Consider the following 12548-nt stretch of genomic DNA (forward strand, 5'->3'; position numbering starts at 1 on the left):
GATAGGTTCCCTTCTCAAGAAAGCATTGCCTGGCTTTTCTGTTTAAGATTGCTGTCTTTCTCATCCCTCTTTCCTTTATTTTTCTCCATAGCACTTACTACTTATAACTTTCAAATGTATTATATCATTTACTTACTGTATTTATTCTCTATCACACCACTTTGTTAGGATATAAGCTCTATGAGGTCAGAGATTTTTATCTCTTTCATTTTACTGTGTATATCCTGAACACCTAGAGAATACTTGATACATAATAAGTATTCAGTAAATATTTGTTGATTGGATGAGTGAATGAATGACTAAGAAGTTGCACATCTGTTGCCTGTTGCTTCTGGTTTGAGAATAAAATTAAGATGTTTATTATAGGTAAGTCACTGGTATTTCTTTTTTAAAGCTTAAAATATTGATGTCAGTTGAGGATATAGGCAACTTTCACTGAAGTCATTCCACAGCAATTTAGAATTACTGATTTTGTATACAACTTCTTATCTGGCATGAGAATTCCTTTAGAGCATTCCTAAAGGCAGCCTTCTTTTTTCTGTCTGATCATTTTTAGTATTGTTGGTAGAACCAATGGGTTTGCTGAAGAATTGGTTGTGAGGCATGGAAAAGAAGAATGAGTAAAGATCACAGATCTAGTAAGTGGCAGAATCAAGACTAAAACCTAGCCAGTCTGGCTGAAAATCTGTGTTCCTAACCACGGCACTATGCTGTTTCTTGATGAGAAAAAAACAGCACCCCCCCCCAAAAAAAAGAGACAAAAAAGGGGTGGCCCATGAGGTAGGAGTAGAACTAGAAGTGTGTGATGTCCAGAAAGGTACATTTAGGAAGTGTATCAAGAGCGAGAGAATGGGCAATATAATGAGACCTCATCTCTACAAAAAATAAAAAATAAATTTAGCCTGGCTGAGGTGAGAGGATCGCTTGAGCCCTGGAGGTCGAGACTGCAATGAGCAGATAAGTGCCACTGCACTACAGCCTAGGCACAAAGTAAGACTCTGTCTCAAAAAAAAAAAAAAAGTAGAAAAAAAACAAAAGAACAAGAATGAGAGAATGCATAGTATACAATGGATCATAGTATCTATGTTAGATACTGATTGTTAAGTCAAGTAAGATGAGGTTTGAAAGCTGACCTTTAGATTTAGCAAAGCAGAAATCATTAGTGGTCTTGATAAGAACAGTTATATGGGCTAAAGTCTGATTGGAGTATGAATTAATTATTGCTGTGTAAAAATTTATCCCACAATTTAGTTTAAAACAACAAACATTATCTCACAGTTTCTGTGTGTCAGAAATTTAGCTGCATGCCTCTGACTCAGGATCTCTCATTAGGTTATAGTCAATTACTTCTGCTATATTCACACAAATCCTACTATGCTTTTTTTTGGAGATGGAGTCTCACTCTCTTGCCCAAGCTGGAGTGCAGTGGCACAATCTCAACTCACTCTGCAACCTCTGCCTCCCAGGTTCAAGCAATTCTCCTGCCTCAGCCTCCCAAGTAGCTGGGATTACAGGTGGCTGCCACCACACCCAGCTAATTTTTGTATTTTTAGGAGAGACAGGATTTCGCCATATTGGCCACGCTGATCTCGAACTCCTGACCTCAAGTGATCTACCTGCCTCAGCCTCCCAAAGTGTTGGGATTACAGGCGTGTGCCACTGTGCCCAGCCCCTGCTATCACTTCTATCACATAGATCAACCCTGGTCCTTTGTAGGAGATTATGCAATAGTGTGAATACCAGGAAGAGAATCGTTGGAGGCCATTTTAGAGGCTGGTTATCACACAATGAGCTGAAGAGAGAATGGGAGATGAATCAAACACACTAAATAGCAAAGGCTTTTGAGTTTTGCCAGAAAGGGGAGCAGAGAAATAGGGAGTTTGTCTAGGTGCATCTGCAGGTAGATCCAGTATTAGAGCTTATAGAACTTCTGATTATTTTTATTTTCTTTTTTTTTTTTTTTTTTTTTTTGAGACGGAGTCTTGCTCTGTCTCCCGGGCTGGAGTGCAGTGGCCAGATCTCAGCTCACTGCAAGCTCCGCCTCCCAGGTTTACGCCATTCTCCTGCCTCAGCCTCCCGAGTAGCTGGGACTACAGGCGCCTGCCACCTCGCCGGGCTAGTTTTTTGTATTTTTAGTAGAGACAGGGTTTCACCGTGTTAGCCAGGATGGTCTCGATCTCCTGACCTCGTGATCCGCCTGTCTCGGCCTCCCAAAGTGCTGGGATTACAGGCTTGAGCCACCGCGCCCGGCCTATTTTTATTTTCTCATGAATTAAGAACCAAATTTATCAGTGAGACTGAAGGCTAGGTTTGAGGAGAGAAAATAATTTATGAAATAGTCATCTAAGAATATGGAGATAAAATGGATTTGGAAAATACAGTGTGATTGCTAGGCAGCAGTAAAGACCCACTTGAAATTAACAGTCATAAATTTAAAGTATAGCCAGTCAAGATAGCTGTGTATTTTTCTCCAGGCACATTCAGTTTGTGGGTACAAGTAATGGATTGGGCAGAGAGCTGGAGTTGGGATTTATCCAGGTCAATATGACAAAGCAAGAGTAGCATATATCCTTAATAGGTTATATGCAAGGGTATTATAATGATGGATCACAAGATTTAAGATGGGTAAGGAAAAAAGGAATTAAAAGAAATGGGATAATGAAAAGGAGTACAGTTCATGGAATCTACTCCTAAATGTGGTCAAAGGATTATTGAACTTGTGGTCTTAGAGAGTATGAACTAGAAAGACAGGTGGAAGTATGGGAGGAGAGGCTGATGAAATTCACATTACAACAAACATTACACATGTTCTCACTTATGAGTGGGAGCTAAATGATGAGAACACATGAACACATCCAGGGGAATGACACACACTGGGGCCTGTTGGAGGGTAGGGGGTGGGAGAAAGGAGACGATCAGGAAGAATACCTAGCGGATGCTGGGCCTGATACCTGGGGAATGGGATGATCTGTGCAGGAAACCACCATGCACACATTTACCAGTATAACAAACCTGCACATCCTGCAAATGTACCCTGAACTTAAAAGTTGGAAATTTAAAAAAAGAAATTCAGATTACAGATGGATTGCAGTCATTAGTAATATAAAAGTCTAGGGAATGATCACAGGAATGACGGCTGAGAGGGTTAGAGGGCAAGAACACTTAAAAAGAGGAGAAAAGGAACCCAGGAGATCAAAAATTAGAAGGTTTACCAACATAGCTATTGAGTTCACCAAGAGTTATGGATAGACTAGTTTTTGAAAAAGTGACCTTAAATTAGGAAATAAAGCCTTTAAGAAATTAAGGCTTCCCAGGGTTTATAGAGTACAAAAATGAGCAAGATAGTGAGTAGTACTATACTGTCTGATCACAGGACATTCAAAGCCAGTGGTATAAGTGGTTTTAGGGAGGAGAGACAAAGAATGTCTGAAAGCATCAGTAAGCAACAAAGAAGCTCCAGACCCGGTGGTAGAAGTTTTATGAAAGTATTGAGAGAGAAGCAGCATCTTCAGGGAAGAGCAATAGAGAAAACTTTGTTTCTTTGGCAGTGGATTCTCAACTCACATTACCTGCGTGCTTTAAACAAAATTTACTTTTATTGAGTAAAATTTCTTTCCCTTCTCAGCTCTTTAACATACTCAGAAGTTGATTTTCTGGTATAGTTGGTTTCCCTTTAAGTATATAGTTCCTGAAGCATCTCAAACTTACAGAAAAGTTGCAAGTACGGTATAAAGAATTTTTTCCTGAACCATGTAAGAGTAATTTGCCAATGTGATTGCTACATCATCTGAAATATTTTAGTGTATCATTTTTTTCTAAAGAATATTCTTCTACATAACCCCAGTATACCCATCAAATTCAGGAAATTAACACTGACACATTACTGTCATCTTATCCTTAACCCCATCCAAGTTTTGCTAGTTGTCCCTGTAAAGTCCTTTATAGCAAAATGATCCAGTTCCAAATCATATATTGTAATTAATTGTTATGTCTCTTTAGCCTCCTTCATCCTAGAACAATTCCTCAGTCTTTTCTTGACTTTCATGATCCTAACACTTTTTTTTTTTTTTAATTATACTTTAAGTTCTAGGGTACATGTGCATAACGTGCAGGTTTGTTACATATGTATACTTGTGCCATGCTGGTGTGCTGCACCCATCAACTCGTCAGCACCCATCAACTCATCATTTACATCAGGTATAACTCCCAATGCAATCCCTCCCCCCCACCCCCCTCCCCATGATAGCCCCCAGTGTGTGATGTTCCCCTTCCCGAGTCCAAGTGATCTCATTGTTCAGTTCCCACCTATGAGTGAGAACATGCAGTGTTGGTTTTCTGTTCTTGTGATAGTTTGCTAAGAATGATGGTTTCCAGCTGCATCCATGTCCTACAAAGGACACAAACTCATCCTTTTTTATGGCTGCATAATATTCCATGGTGTATATGTGCCACATTTTCTTAATCCAGTCTGTCACAGATGGACATTTGGGTTGATTCCAAGTCTTTGCTATTGTGAATAGTGCCGCAATAAACATACGTGTGCATGGTCTTTATAGCAGCATGATTTATGATCCTTTGGGTATATACCCAGTAGTGGGATGGCTGGGTCATATGGTACATCTAGTTCTAGATCCTTGAGGAGTCGCCATACTGTTTTCCATAATGATTGAACTAGTTTACAATCCCACCAACAGTGTAAAAGTGTTCCTATTTCTCCACATCCTCTCCAGCACCTGTTGTTTCCTAACTTTTTAATGATTGTCATTCTAACTGGTGTGAGATGGTATCTCATTGTGGTTTTGATTTGCATTTCTCTGATGGCGAGTGATGATGAGCATTTTTTCATGTGTCTGTTGGCTGTATGAATGTCTTCTTTTGAGAAATGTCTGTTCATATCCTTTGCCCACTTTTGATGGGGTTGTTTGTTTTTTTCTTGTAAATTTGTTTGAGTTCTCTGTAGGTTCTGGATATTAGCCCTTTCTCAGATGGATAGATTGCAAAAATTTTCTCCCATTCTGTAGGTTGCCTGTTCACTCTGATGGTAGTTTCTTTTGCTGTGCAGAAGCTCTTTAGTTTAATTAGATCCCATTTGTCAATTTTGGCTTTTGCTGCCATTGCTTTTGGTGTTTTAGACGTGAAGTCCTTGCCCATGCCTATGTCCTGAATGGTACTACCTAGGTTTTCTTCTAGGTTTTTATGGTATTAGGTCTAACATTTAAGTCTCTAATCCATCTTGAATTAATTTTCGTATAAGGAGTAAGGAAAGGATCCAATTTCAGCTTTCTACTTATGGCTAGCCAATTTTCCCAGCACCATTTATTAATAGGGAATCCTTTCCCCATTTCTTGTTTCTCTCAGGTTTGTCAAAGATCAGATGGCTGTAGATGTGTGGTATTATTTGTGAGGATTCTGTTCTGTTCCATTGGTCTATATCTCTGTTTTGGTACCAGTACCATGCTGTTTTGGTTACTGTAGTCTTGTAGTATAGTTTGAAGTCAGGTAGCGTGAGGCCTCCAGCTTTGTTCTTTTGACTTAGGATTGTCTTGGCAATGCGGGCTCTTTTTTGGTTCCACATGAACTTTAAAGCAGTTTTTTCCAATTCTGTGAAGAAACTCATTGGTAGCTTGATGGGGATGGCATTGAATCTATAAATAACCTTGGGCAGTATGGCCATTTTCACGATATTGATTCTTCCTATCCATGAGCATGGTATGTTCTTCCATTTGTTTGTGTCCTCTTTTATTTCACTGAGCAGTGGTTTGTAGTTCTCCTTGAAGAGGTCCTTTACATCCCTTGTAAGTTGGATTCCTAGGTATTTTATTCTCTTTGAAACAATTGTGAATGGAAGTTCATTCCTGATTTGGCTCTCTGTTTGTCTGTTACTGGTGTATAAGAATGCTTGTGATTTTTGCACATTAATTTTGTATCCTGAGACTTTGCTGAAGTTGCTTATCAGCTTAAGGAGATTTTGGGCTGAGACAATGGGGTTTTCTAAATATACAGTCATGTCATCTGCAAACAGGGACAATTTGACTTCCTCTTTTCCTAACTGAATACCCTTGATTTCTTTCTCTTGCCTGATTGCCCTAGCCAGAACTTCCAACACTATGTTGAATAGGAGTGGTGAGAGAGGGCATCCCTGTCTTGTGCCAGTTTTCAAAGGGAATTTTTCCAGTTTTTGCCCATTCAGTATGATATTGGCTGTGAGTTTGTCATAAGTAGCTCTTATTATTTTGAGGTACGTTCCATCAATACCGAATTTATTGAGCATTTTTAGCATGAAGGGCTGTTGAATTTTGTCAAAGGCCTTTTCTGCATCTATTGAGATAATCATGTGGTTCTTGTCTTTGGTTCTGTTTATATGCTGAATTACGTTTATTGATTTGCGAATGTTGAACCAGCCTTGCATCCCAGGGATGAAGCCCACTTGATCATGGTGGATAAGCTTTTTGATGTGCTGCTGAATCCGGTTTGCCAGTATTTTACTGAGGATTTTTGCATCGATGTTCATCAGGAATATTGGTCTAAAATTCTCTTTTTTTGTTGTGTCTCTGCCGGGCTTTGGTATCAGGATGATGTTGGCCTCATAGAATGAGTTAGGGAGGATTCCCTCTTTTTCTATTGATTGGAATAGTTTCAGAAGGAATGGTACCAGCTCCTCCTTGTACCTCTGGTAGAATTCAGCTGTGAATCCATCTGGTCCTGGACTTTTTTTGGTTGGTAGTCTATTAATTATTGCCTCAATTTCAGAGCCTGCTATTGGTCTATTCAGAGATTCAACTTCTTCCTGGTTTAGTCTTGGAAGAGTGTAAGTGTCCAGGAAATTATCCATTTCTTCTAGATTTTCTAGTTGATTTGCGTAGAGGTGTTTATAGTATTCTCTGATGGTAGTTTGTATTTCTGTGGGGTCGGTGGTGATATCCCCTTTATCATTTTTTATTGCGTCTATTTGATTCTTCTCTCTTTTCTTCTTTAGTAGTCTTGCTAGCGGTCTGTCAATTTTGTTGATCTTTTCAAAAAACCAACTCCTGGATTCATTGACTTTTTGGAGGGTTTTTTGTGTCTCTATCTCCTTCTTAGTTCTAAGTGCTCTGATCTTAGTTATTTCTTGTCTTCTGCTAGCTTTTGAATGTATTTGCTCTTGCTTCTCTAGTTCTTTTAATTGTGATGTTAGAGTGTCCATTTTAGATCTTTCCTGCTTTCTCTTGTGGGCATTCAGTGCTATAAATTTCCCTCTACACACTGCTTTAAATGTGTCCCAGAGATTCTGGTATGTTGTATCTTTGTTCTCATTGGTTTCAAAGAACATCTTTATTTCTGCCTTCATTTCGTTATGTACCCAGTAGTCATTCAGGAGCAGGTTGTTCAGTTTCCATGTAGTTGAGCGGTTTTGATTGAGTTTCTTGATCCTGAGTTCTAGTTTGATTGCCCTGTGGTCTGAGAGACACTTTGTTATACTTTCTGTTCTTTTACATTTGCTGAGGAGTGCTTTACTTCCAATTATGTGGTCAATTTTGGAATAAGTGTGATGTGGTGCTGAGAAGAATGTATATTCTGTTGATTTGGGGTGGAGAGTTCTATAGATGTCTATTAGGTCTGCTTGCTGCAGAGATGAATTCAATTCCTGGATATCCTTGTTAACTTTCTGTCTCGTTGATCTGTCTAATGTTGACAGTGGAGTGTTGAAGTCTCCCATTATTATTGTATGGGAGTCTAAGTCTCTTTGTAAGTCTCTAAGGACTTGCTTTATGAATTTGGGTGCTCTTGTATTGGATGCATATATATTTAGGATAGTTAGCTCTTCCTATTGAATTGATCCCTTTACCATTATGTAATGGCCTTCTTTGTCTCTTTTGATCTTTGATGGTTTAAAGTTTGTTTTATCAGAGACTAGGATTGCAACCCCTGCTTTTTTTTGTTCTCCATTTGCTTGGTAGATCTTCCTCCATCCCTTTATTTTGAGCCTATTTATGTCTCTGCATGTGAGATGGGTCTCCTGAATACAGCAGACTGATAGGTCTTGACTCTTTATCTAGTTTGCCAGTCTGTGTCTTTTAATTGGAGCATTTAGTCCATTTGCATTTAAGGTTAATATTGTTATGTGTAAACTTGATCCTGCCATTATAATATTAACTGGTTATTTTGCTCGTTAGTTGATGCAGTTTCTTCCTAGCCACGATGGTCTTTACATTTTGGCATGTTTTTGCAATGGCTGGTACCGGTCGTTCCTTTCCGTGTTTAGGGCTTCCTTCAGGGTCTCTTGTAAGGCAGGCCTGGTGGTGACAAAATCTCTAAGCATTTGCTTATCTGTAAAGGATTTTATTTCTCCTTCACTTATGAAACTTAGTTTGGCTGGATATGAATTCTGGGTTGAAAATTCTTTTCTTTAAGAATGTTGAATATTGGCCCCCACTCTCTTCTGGCTTGTAGAGTTTCTGCCGAGAGATCTGCTGTTAGTCTGATGGGCTTCCCTTTGTGGGTAACCCGACCTTTCTCTCTGGCTGCCCTTAAGATTTTTTCCTTCATTTCAACTTTGGTGAATCTGGCAATTATGTGTCTTGGAGATGCTCTTCTGGAGGAGTATCTTTGTGGCGTTCTCTGTATTTCCTGAATTTGAATGTTGGCCTGCCCTACTAGGTTGGGGAAGTTCTCCTGGATGATATCCTGAAGAGTGTTTTCCAACTTGGTTCCATTTTCCCCCTCACTTTCAGGCACCCCAATCAGACGTAGATTTGGTCTTTTTACATAATCCCATACTTCTTGCAGGCTTTGTTTATTTCTTTTTCTTCTTTTTTCTTTTGGTTTCTCTTCTCGCTTCGTTTCATTCATTTGATCCTCAATCGCTGATACTCTTTCTTCCAGTTGATCGAGTCGGTTACTGAAGCTTGTGCATTTGTCACGTATTTCTTGTGTCATGGTTTTCATCTCTGTCATTTCGTTTATGACCTTCTCTGCATTAATTATTCTAGCTATCAATTCTTCCACCCTTTTTTCAAGATTTTTAGTTTCTTTGCGCTGGGTACGTAATTCCTCCTTTAGCTCTGAGAAGTTTGATGGACTGAAGCCTTCTTCTCTCATCTCGTCCAAGTCATTCTCTGACCAGCTTTGATCCGTTGCTGGTGATGAGCTGCGCTCCTTTGCAGGGGGAGATGCGCTCTTATTTTTTGAATTTCCAGCTTTTCTGCCCTGCTTTTTCTCCATCTTTGTGATTATGTCTGCCTTTGGTCTTTGATGCTGGTGATGTACTGATGGGGTTTTGGTGTGGGTGTTCTTTCTGTTTGATAGTTTTCCTTCTAACAGTCAGGACCCTCAGCTGTAGGTCTGTTGGAGATTGCTTGAGGTCCACTCCAGACCCTGTTTGCCTGGGTATCAGCAGCAGAGGCTGCAGAAGATAGAATATTGCTGAACAGCGAGTGTACCTGTCTGATTCTTACTTTGGAAGCTTCCTCTCAGGGGTGTACTCCACCTTGTGAGGTGTGGGGTGTCAGACTGCCCCTAGTGGGGGAAGTCTCCCAGTTAGGCTACTCAGGGGTCAGGGACCCATTTGAGCAGGCAGTCTTTCCCTTCTCAGATCTCAACCTCTGTGTTGGGAGATCCACTGCTCTCTTCAAAGCTGTCAGACAGAGTCTTTTGCATCTGCAGAGGTTTCTGCTGCTGCTGCTGTTGTTGTTGTTGTTGTTGTTTAGCTGTGCCCTGTCCCCAGAGGTGGAGTCTACAGAGACAGGCAGGCTTCCTTGAGCTGCTGTGAGCTCCACCCAGTTCGAGCTTCCCAGCGGCTTTGTTTACCTACTTAAGCCTCAGCAATGGCGGGCGCCCCTCCCCCAGCCTCGCTGCTGCCTTGCCATTAGATCTCAGAGTGCTGTGCTAGCAATGAGGGAGGCTCCGTGGGCGTGGGACCCTCCTGGCCAGACCCTGACACTTTTGCAGAGACTGCAAACCTATTATTTTTTAGAATGTTCTTCAATTTGCATGGGTCTACAATTTCATCATGATTAGATTCATTTTATGTGTTTTTGACAGGAATATCTCAGAAGTGATGGTTGTTCTTCTTGTTACATCCTGTTAGGTGATACATGGTTTCTATTTGTCCAATTCCTAATAATGTTAACTTGGATCACTTAATTAAAGTGCTCTCTTTCCAGCTTCTCCACAATGACATTACTCTTTTTCACTTTGCAATTAATGTCTCTTGTTTCTTAAACTTCTGATTTTTTCATTCGCTTATTTATTTCTATCAGTATGGACGTTCGGATTTCTGTTTACTCAATGGATGTTAATCCATTACTGTCATAATTTATTTTGATGCTCACTTTGTCCCAGATATATGGCCAGGGGCATTCTCTTTCAACTAGCTTCTATGCCCTTTTATTGTGTCCCCACATTCTCTAATCAATTCCTTACTTTCTAGTATAAAAAGATGGTCGAGATTTGTCTGTGCCCCAGCTTTGGAACCAACTATTTCTGCAAAGCTGTGAATCGTTTTAGCGGAGAATAGTGCTAAAGACTAACATTTGTGATTGTGCTACTCCCAGGCCATTTGAGTGGACAAAGATAGTGAGTACATTGTATACACCTATACATTTACACATACATATGCAAATTTACATGTCTTTATCTAAATATATGGTGAAAACCGTAAGTTCATATCAGTACTCTCAGTTTCAATCCAGTACCATGGGACTCATTCTATATTTGTAGCTCCTTTCCATATGTGTACATCCTTTCTCTGATAGGTAAGAAAACTGGCTCCCCTTATCCTTTAATATATTTCCTTATTTGATCAGTCCCCTATATTTGCCAATCTCCTGTCACTGCTTCTTCTCCCACACAGATGGTCTCCTTGAACTCATTGGGCTTCACCTTATGCAAGGTCACTCCCTTATGTGGACCCCCTCCTTACCCTACTTGATCTCAGTAAGGCGTTGTGCCAGGAACTCCTTTTCCTCACTTCACTTGGATTCCAGTAGTGTGTCAGGTTGCTACTTCTGCCCACCCCCTTCTTCACTCCCACCCCCATATGGAAGTCTTTTTATGCCTTTCGGATTCCTACACACCCTGTACCAGTCTGCTCCTCTGTAAAGACACCCTCTCCATCTAACTTGGGTTCCAGCCCCCCAGCCTGAGGTGCCTTCCCTTGTAGTTACCCTATTCATCCTGCTTGGGCTCCCAAGCCTCGCTGGAAGTCACCCCTGCACTTAGATTGCCTCCTCATCCTGCTCAGGTTCTGACACTTTACTCTGGGCTGCCATCCTCACTCCACACAGGCTCTGACATCAGGCCACCACCCCACGTGAATTTCATGTGGGCCTTTGAACCCTGCGCTCCCTGGCCTGCAGAGGCTCCCTGCCTTTGACTGACATCCACCAGCTTATGTAGATATCCTCATTACTCCAGTTGGAGTCTTATATCCCATTTTGAGCTCCAAACCCACATTAGTCTCTAGTTTTTTTTTCTGTTTTTTTTTTTCTTTTCTTTTTGGTCTCTAGTTTCAATTGTTATTTCTGCAAGACGGTAATAAGATCATAACAGCAGGTAGGCTGTTGGAGTGACATCAGTGACCCAGAGATAAAAACCAAACTTCAAATGGTAAGGACATAGTCCTCCACAAGACTCCCCTCATGTCAGCCATGAGTTTAGTGGTCTGCAAGCTACCCACAGTTGTGAAGAGGTGGCTACAAATTTGAGGGTTCCCATTATTCCCTCATGTTTGATAATTCAGTAGAACCACTCACCAAACTCAGCATAGTGCTGTACTTATTATTACAGCTTTATTGTAGCAAAAGGATTCAAATCAGAACCTGTATAGGGTTGATCTGAGAGGGTCCCAGATGTGAAGCTTCCGTTGTTTTCTCCCCATTAAGCCAGTACATATTAACTTCTCTCCTCTCGAACATCCAGTATGTGATGATATGCAGAGTATTGCCAAACGGGGAAGCTCACCCAAACTTCAATGTTCAGAATTTTTATTACTATTTCCTTGTGTAGGCATGACTGATTGAATCATTGCCCATGTTGCTCAGTCTTTAGCTCTTCTCCCCTCTCTGGATTTTGAGGTTACATCACTAGGCTCAAAGCTCAACTCTCTAATCACATGGCTGGTCTTAGTGATGTGGCCAGCCCCCATCCTGAGTCATCTCTTTAGCATAAACTAGGGGCCACCAAGGATTTACAGGCTACTTCTCAGAAACTGGAGACAAAGGCCAGCCAAATTCTTCATTCCAAGTGTTTAGAGCTGAATTTCTAGCAACCAGGACAAAGGCCAACCAAGTTCTTTACTATTCAGCTATGGAAAACTAAATTGCTTTCTTAAATGTGGTATACAGATCAGTTGGTCCCTCTAAAATTTCTACTTTGATATTTCCTCATTTACCTTTCGGATTAAGATGTCATACAGTAATTTTACAATAGCTATAATGTACTTATTTATTTTCTAATCATAGAAATAAGTAAATTTTCAGAAATGTTCCAATACTGCAGTATAAATTGATAATGACACTATAGTAATATAATTAAACATATAGTATTTTAAACTACAAGTATTAATTTGC

The 12548-nt window shown here is 40.4% G+C and overlaps 1 protein-coding gene across 8 annotated transcripts in view; it reads left to right on the forward strand.

The window, feature by feature from the left end:
- The window catches only part of FAM135A (family with sequence similarity 135 member A), a 144442-nt gene that overhangs the window by 39990 nt on the left and 91904 nt on the right, over positions 1 to 12548 (forward strand). The gene's annotated exons all lie outside the window — the stretch shown is intronic.

Source organism: Trachypithecus francoisi, unplaced genomic scaffold (genome assembly GCF_009764315.1).
Source record: "Trachypithecus francoisi isolate TF-2019V2 unplaced genomic scaffold, Tfra_2.0 Lachesis_group10, whole genome shotgun sequence".
Lineage (NCBI taxonomy): Eukaryota > Metazoa > Chordata > Mammalia > Primates > Cercopithecidae > Trachypithecus > Trachypithecus francoisi.